This window comes from Sus scrofa, chromosome 3 (assembly GCF_000003025.6).
Source record: "Sus scrofa isolate TJ Tabasco breed Duroc chromosome 3, Sscrofa11.1, whole genome shotgun sequence".
Lineage (NCBI taxonomy): Eukaryota > Metazoa > Chordata > Mammalia > Artiodactyla > Suidae > Sus > Sus scrofa.
The window spans coordinates 110,736,823-110,743,594 of record NC_010445.4 but is presented as its reverse complement, the minus strand read 5'-3'; the positions used below and the strand labels follow the sequence as shown (position 1 = coordinate 110,743,594).

The 6,772-nt window shown below is 49.6% G+C and overlaps 1 protein-coding gene across 2 annotated transcripts in view; it reads left to right on the top strand.

Annotated features, from left to right (window-relative positions):
* The window catches only part of PLB1 (phospholipase B1), a 135,314-nt gene continuing 130,900 nt past the window's right edge, over positions 2,359–6,772 (top strand). The window contains exon 1 of one of the 2 annotated variants that reach the window (XM_021087674.1): positions 2,359–2,504. The gene's annotated coding sequence lies outside the window, so the exon portion shown is untranslated. The remainder of the gene's footprint in view (positions 2,505–6,772) is intronic. The other variant, XM_021087673.1, reaches the window with a different exon arrangement.

The window sequence follows — 6,772 nt, the reverse complement described above, 5'->3', positions numbered from 1 at the left end:
GTGGCCCTAGGAAAAAAAAAAGAGAAAGAAAGAGAAGACAGACTAGACTTTGAACAAGCAATCCCAAGTGTGTGTGTTGGAGGAGAAGAAAGACCAGGGAACCATAGACAGGATCTGTCATTGGCTGGGCATTTTATGAAGAAATATTTACACTGAGCCTGGAAGGAGAGTTAATGGGACCAAGAGCTGGGAAGGGGATCGGTGTGGTCTGAGAGTTCCAGGCAGAGGGAACAGCATGTGTTAAGTGAGGTGGCAAAAAGGATGAAATCCTCAAGGACGTGGAGCATAGTGAGCCTAGGATCTAAGAAAAGTGGGGGTGGGGCTTGTGGCTGGAGAGGAGGACATGCAGGGCCTTATGAACCATGCCAAGATGGCTGGACTTTGTCCAAAGAGCAGTGGGAAGCTGGCAAAGGATTTTATATGAGGGTATGACATCAGGTTTGCACTCTGAAAAGATGTTTAGGCTGCTGTGTGAAAAAAAAAAAAATAGATTGCAACAGGCAAGAGTAGATAGGGGAATAGCTATTACAGTCAGCCAGGGGAGCAGAGATGGTGATGTGGGCCCAGGTTGGGGCAGTAAAGATGGAGAGTGGCGAGTGGACTCAGGAAGAGGTTTAGGGTATAGAATTGATGGGACTCAGAAATGAATGACCTGTTCGGACTGAGGAGGAGAAGATTTCAGGATCATTCTTGGGTCCATCTACAACCATTCTTGTTACTTCCTGTAGGACTGCAAATGAGTGGGAGGAGATCATAGGTTTATTTCTTAACTCCTGAGTTTGAGGTGCCAATGAAACATCAAAGAGGAAATGCCAAATCAATGAATCAATGGGTTTATGGGGTTTGAAGATTAGAAGAGAGGGCTGGCTGGAAATTGAACAGTAGGAATTATTGACGCATGGATTTGAAATAAAGCCATGGGGTGGGGGGTGAGATCACCCTGGGAGACGAGTCCAGGCCAGAGGCCTGAGCAGCTCTAGCAGCAGAGGGCAAGAGGGCAAAGGAGGCTGAAAAGGAAGAGGTTGGAGAGAAGAAACCAGAGAGCTAGAAGCATGGGGGCCCAAGGTAGCATTTTCTGAGAAGAGGCAGCTACCCAGCCGTGAAATGCTGCTGAGATGTCAATAGGAGGGGGTCTGAAGACCTCACTGTCCACTGAATTGAACAGACTGTTGATCTTGGGCGTTTCTGGTAGATTAGTGGGAGCAGAGGCCACAATGAAGGTGGGGAAGACCAGTGAGTAGAAGGGGTTTTAAAAGGTCACCCCACCCCAGGGATGAGCCAGGGATTGGTACAGGGATCCAGGGAAGAGAGGCTGAAGTTTGAGAGCTTGGTGCCTCACTCTGATCAAGAAGACATGGACCTCAATGTCAACAGAGAGGACCAATAGGGAAATGGCTCCAGGTGGCTCCTGGAGCAAAGAAAGTGAGTGGGGTATAGGAGGAGGCATCCAGTCCCCGTGGACCACAGAGACCACACTGAGATTCCCGCTGCTCTCTGGAGAGCCTGTGATTAAGGCCCACAGCCCTGGGTGCTCCTGGTCGCACCTGTTTCCCCTAAGAGGCCTCCAAGGGTCAATCAGGGAACAAACCCAGATGAACAAAATAAGGAAGTGCTGTGTCTTGGGTTAAGAGGGTCGGCCTTTGGAGCAGAAAAACCAGTGTTAAAAATCTGGCCTCAGAGTTCCCTGGTGGCTCAGTGGGTTAAGGACCCGTCATTGTCATTGGTGCAGCTCAGGCTGCTGCTGTGGTACAGTTTTGATCACTGGCCTGGGAACTTTTGCATGTTTTGGGTACAGCCAAGAAAATTCTGGCCTCACCACATGCTCTCTATGTGATTGGGGGCAAGTTTCTAAACATTTCTGTGGCTTACTAGAATCAGAAATGTTTCAGAATGGAAAAAGTGCAGCGATTAGAATGGAGGTAATTAGGAACTGGAAAATCCTTTTCCTCAGGTTTTCTCTTCTGGGGTATAATTGGTTATCACCCTCTACTTATTAACAAGGTCCTTCCAGAATCAAGGAAAGAAGAACGGCAGGCTGACCAGCAGTGCCTTGGAGAGGCACACAGGTGCTCCCTGGAAAACAGAACCTGGGGTGACAAAACTCCTCAGGGCTGTGCCCGAGCCCAACCTGGCTGTCCTGACGGCTGGAACTCAGCGCAGATCTGCCTGCCAGGCCCCGCCTGGTCTGGCAAGCCCATCTGCATCAGCACCTGGGACAGAAGGCCAGTCAACTGCCACCCCCGTGCTCCCCGCCCACCGCACAGCCTTCTCCCCAGGTGGTGCCCATCAAAGGTAAACAGGGAGCCAGCCAAGCAAACACATTTGTGCACCATCATCATCATTCCTGAGCTATTAACACCACGTACAGTGTGTGTGGGCATGGCTGACAGCCCAGCCCCACAGCAAGCCGGTGACGCCAGGCCACAGCCATCCTCTGCCCCCCAGCCAAAGGCCCAGAGGCCCCATTCTGGATTGCCGTGTGGATGGAGGGACAGCACCAGCTGGTAAGCTCCCCTGGCTGGTGGTAGAGAGCCTCTCTTCCTTCCCAGCACCCCTGGTCCAGGAGAAGCCTTTTTTGGCAAGTGGGCTGCTCTGAACACAGGCCAGGGAGGCGTGTGGGGTCAGGCCAGGATGGTTAGGGCCGTGGGAGCCAGGAGCCTCCCAGCAAGGTCGGAAGCATGTGAGATCCCCAGGAAAGACCAGGAGGCTTGGGTTATTCCCTTTGATCTGAAGAGCAGATCATAGCTCTCACAGGAGGCGAAAGGAATCGAATAAGGGAAAGCTTGGCCACGTAGCATAGTCCGCTTGGGTTGCCTCTTCCCAGTGGGTGTCTCACACCCAGTCTCCCCCAGGGGACCCCCCCCAAGCCCTTCCTTGTGGGATCTCAGCTCTGGAAGAGCCGGCACACAGCTTCTCCTGTGTTCAGTGCCTACCGGCCATGCTGGCCAACCTGTCTCCTTCTTAGAAGGGAGACGTGAGCCCTGGGCTTTCTGTTGGTATCTGCTATGCCGAGCCTCTCTGACTTGATCTTGGCCATTCCGGGGCTGAGGTGCAGAGGGCAGGCATGCCAGGTTCTACCCTTAGTACCTGAGCAACCTTCTTTCATTCATTTATTTACTCATCCAATCTTTAATGAATGCTTGCTACAACAGGTGACCTGCCAGCTGCCGGGGACATAGCAGAGAACAAGGAGGCCAGGTTTCATGGAGTGTATGTTCTCCTGGGATTCACCCTTTTTTTTTTTTTAAATCATTAATAAGGTTGTGCTATTTGAAAATTGTATTTTTTTCCCCTAGCCATACATCGCTGGTCCCTTCTGCATTTTGTCAACTTTCTCACTCCTTAATTAAAATCTTCTTATCTTTAGTATATTGATTATAAGAAAATCCTCCACCCCGAAGGAAGCTAAATCTGCTCAGTTACTTGCATTGGACAGTGTTTTGCATGTATGTGTGTGTGTGTGTGTGTATACATAGGTTTTGTGTTTTGTATACACAGGAACACTAGTGTCTGGATAATGTTCCAGTTGGACAATGCCTGATTTAAGCCTCCTTTTGGTCCTGTGGCTGGGAAGGATCTTGGAGAAAGCAGGCTTGGTTATTCTCTTTGCCCTTGGAGAATATTCACCCAACGAATGAAGATTTGTTAGGGATTCGTATTGCGGAACACTGAGCTAGGTGCTCTGGCGGGGAGGGGTTCTGGGGTTGCCTGCCGAGATGGCAGGAAGGGAAAGGCCCAACCTCTCCCTCCGGAGGCCACCAGGAACATGGGACCATGTCCATGCGGGAGTGGGTGATACGAGGCCATCATGATGAAGGCCAGCAGGTGCTTCAGAAAAGCTGAAACCACTCTCAGGGCTCACAGGCATCCGTGCTGAGTATTCTAATAGACACTCCTGGTTCCACCCCTCCCACAGCCCTAACGCATACCTTTCCTCTTCTAGCTCTGAGTCTTCGTAAAATCAGCACCACTGGGTACTTGTCCTAAATGAGGGGCTACTGGCACACGCTTCCACCACACTGGCAGAGCTCACCCAGGAGCCAGGGACTCGGTTTTCCTTGTTTTGTCTTTTTGCCATTTTCTTGGGCCTCTCCTTTGGCATAGGGAGGTTCCCAGGCTAGGGGTCGAATTGGAGCTGCAGCTGCTGGCCTACACCAGAGCCACCGCAACGCAGGATCCGAGCCGCGTCTGCAGCCTACACCACAGCTCATGGCAACGCTGGATCCTTAACCCACTGAGCAAGGCCAGGGACCGAACCCGCAACCTCATGGTTCCCAGTCAGACTCGTTAACCACTGAGCCACGACAGGAACTCCTCGGTTTTCCTTGTTGAAGAGAACAATTTCACTTACTCTTTGCTCACAACCTTTCAAAAGCTTGATCTGTGCTTCTTCCCAATGCCCAGATCCAATCGCGGGCACTGCTTCCACTTCCTCACACATGGGTATTTGGTATATGTTCCATCCTTCCCCGGAAGAAAAAAACAATCTCTTTTCTTTTCTCAAGGTCTAGGGGTTTCCTCGTGGATCTGATGTGAGTTAGTGGTTTTTACTTGTTTGTTTGTTTTTACTGTGACCTGTGTTGAGAAATACACGTTGCATCACCACATGCAGCTGAAATGAAAGTTTCTCAAAACATGAGTTACCCCTAACTATGTGCGATGCTCTCAGTTATTTTAGATCCTATTTAAGTTTTTTTGGTGTGTGTGTGTGTGTGTGTGTTTAATGGTCCAGTCATCTGCCAAATTAAATTCATGAGAAAATAATGGATTATAACCCCCAGTTTGAAAAAGACTCTTCTAAAGTGGGTGTTGCTTTAATTCACAGGGGCCCTGTGGCTGAGGCTTGGTCTAGTGCCCTCTTGTGGATTCTTGGACAACACACACTCAGGTTTTTCAGTCACCAAGATGCCTTCTGGCCAAGGCATGGACTGACTGCCATCCCTAAAAGATTTGAATTCATGCCCCGCCCCCCGCTGCCTTTCCCAGAAGGAACATCTGCTGAGTGTTGCTAAAATCTGAAATGAAGCATCTTCTCTTCTTTAAGATGTGTCCTCTTAGGACATTTTATTGGCAAAAATCAGAGAACAAAAGTTTAAACTTTTCAAGTTTGTCTCTGACTTTTAATAAGTCCTTTCTTTGTTCCTTGTTTTCACAGCTTCTGATAGATCCCATGGGTAATTGGTGCTAATTAAGCTAACACATGTAAAGAGCACACCACAGAGGCTGACAAGAGTGCCTAAGAAACCCCCACTGCCTCACAGTTGATGAGAATTCCTTGATGCACTGACAGGACTCAAAAGATTTTTCATTTATTTTTTGTCTTTTTGCCTTTTCCAGGGCTGCTCCTGTGGCATATGGAGGTTCCCAGGCTAGGGGTCTAATTGGAACTGTAGCTGCCAGCCTATGCCAGAGCCACAGGAATGTGGGATCCGAGCCGCATCTGTGACCTACACCATAGCTCACAGCAACACCGGATTGTTAACCCACTGAGCAAGGCCAGGGATCGAACCCGCAACCTCATGGTTTCTAGTCAGATTCGATAACCACTGAGCCACAAAGGGAACTCCAAAAGATTTTTTTTTTTTTTAATCTAAGAAGGAATGCAGTCTGTCCTATACAAAAAATGCCACATAAAGGTTAAGGATGTTTTTAAGTCACTTCTCAATTTTTCTAAATGGAGAAGAGACTAGAGGATGGTCTGTGTGCCAGTCCCACTGGGCCATAATGGTCAAGCAGAGAAGCAGTGAGAGATGGAAGTGAATACACGGTTTGCAGAGCTGAGCTGTTTCTGCTCATTTCCCATCATGCTTCCCACCACGCCACCACATGCCCAAGCTTGAGTGAGGACCTGTGAACACTCATTCAGCCCAAGCAGGTTCAGGGACGCTTCTCAGAACTGTTGGTGGCCTGGAGCTGGGTGGACTCGTGACATCCTTGCAGAACAGCAGCTCTGGGTCTTGCAGAGCTTGTGGGCAATTTAGCGAAGATAACAAGTGGCAGATGCTCAGAAGCATCTCTGCTCAAATGGCCCCTGCAGACTCACCTTGGGTTACTTCTTCCCTCTCTGCCTTGAGTGCTGCTCTCTGCCAGGCTGTCCAGGACTTCCATGCAGCCCTGAGACTGAGACTTTGGCATAGCTAAATCAGTGGTCACCCAAAAGCCACATTTTTTTCTTAGCAGATAAGAGGGGAGGACAACATCCTAATTTCGGGGAGCCAGGAACAAAGGGCCACCCTCTCTTAGTCTTCACTTTATACCTAAGACAACCCAACTCGAATTCTGATTTGAAGCAACTGAGAAAAATGTCAACAGACTAAGACCTGAGGTTGGGTGATGGAAACCAGCTCCAGACTCCCAGCTGGATCTTGGACATCAGGCTCTCATCCTTGCTGCCACAAGGGTGGCCAAAAGGCAAGGGTGATTTAAAGATATTTGCTCTATGAATCAAAGGCAATTGTTCCTTGATACTAGTGGGGAAAGTTTCAACTTCACCCCCAAGGCTGTTTTGTCACTCAGGCTTTAAACTCCAGCTCAGGCTGCCCAGGTTAGACCCAGCCTAGCATTCTGACTTCGTTTGCCCAAAGGAAACTGCTGATTCCATCAAATGAGCTCATGGCTCCCTTCTCTGGAGTGTCTCTGTCCATTCCACGTGCAGACAGAAAATATGGGGCCTGAACTTCAGCCCAGCATTGCCTGCTGCTCGTGGCCCTGGGAGTTGGGGGCAGGGTGGTGGTCAGAAAAGACCTCTCTGCACCAGGCTGACCACAGAACC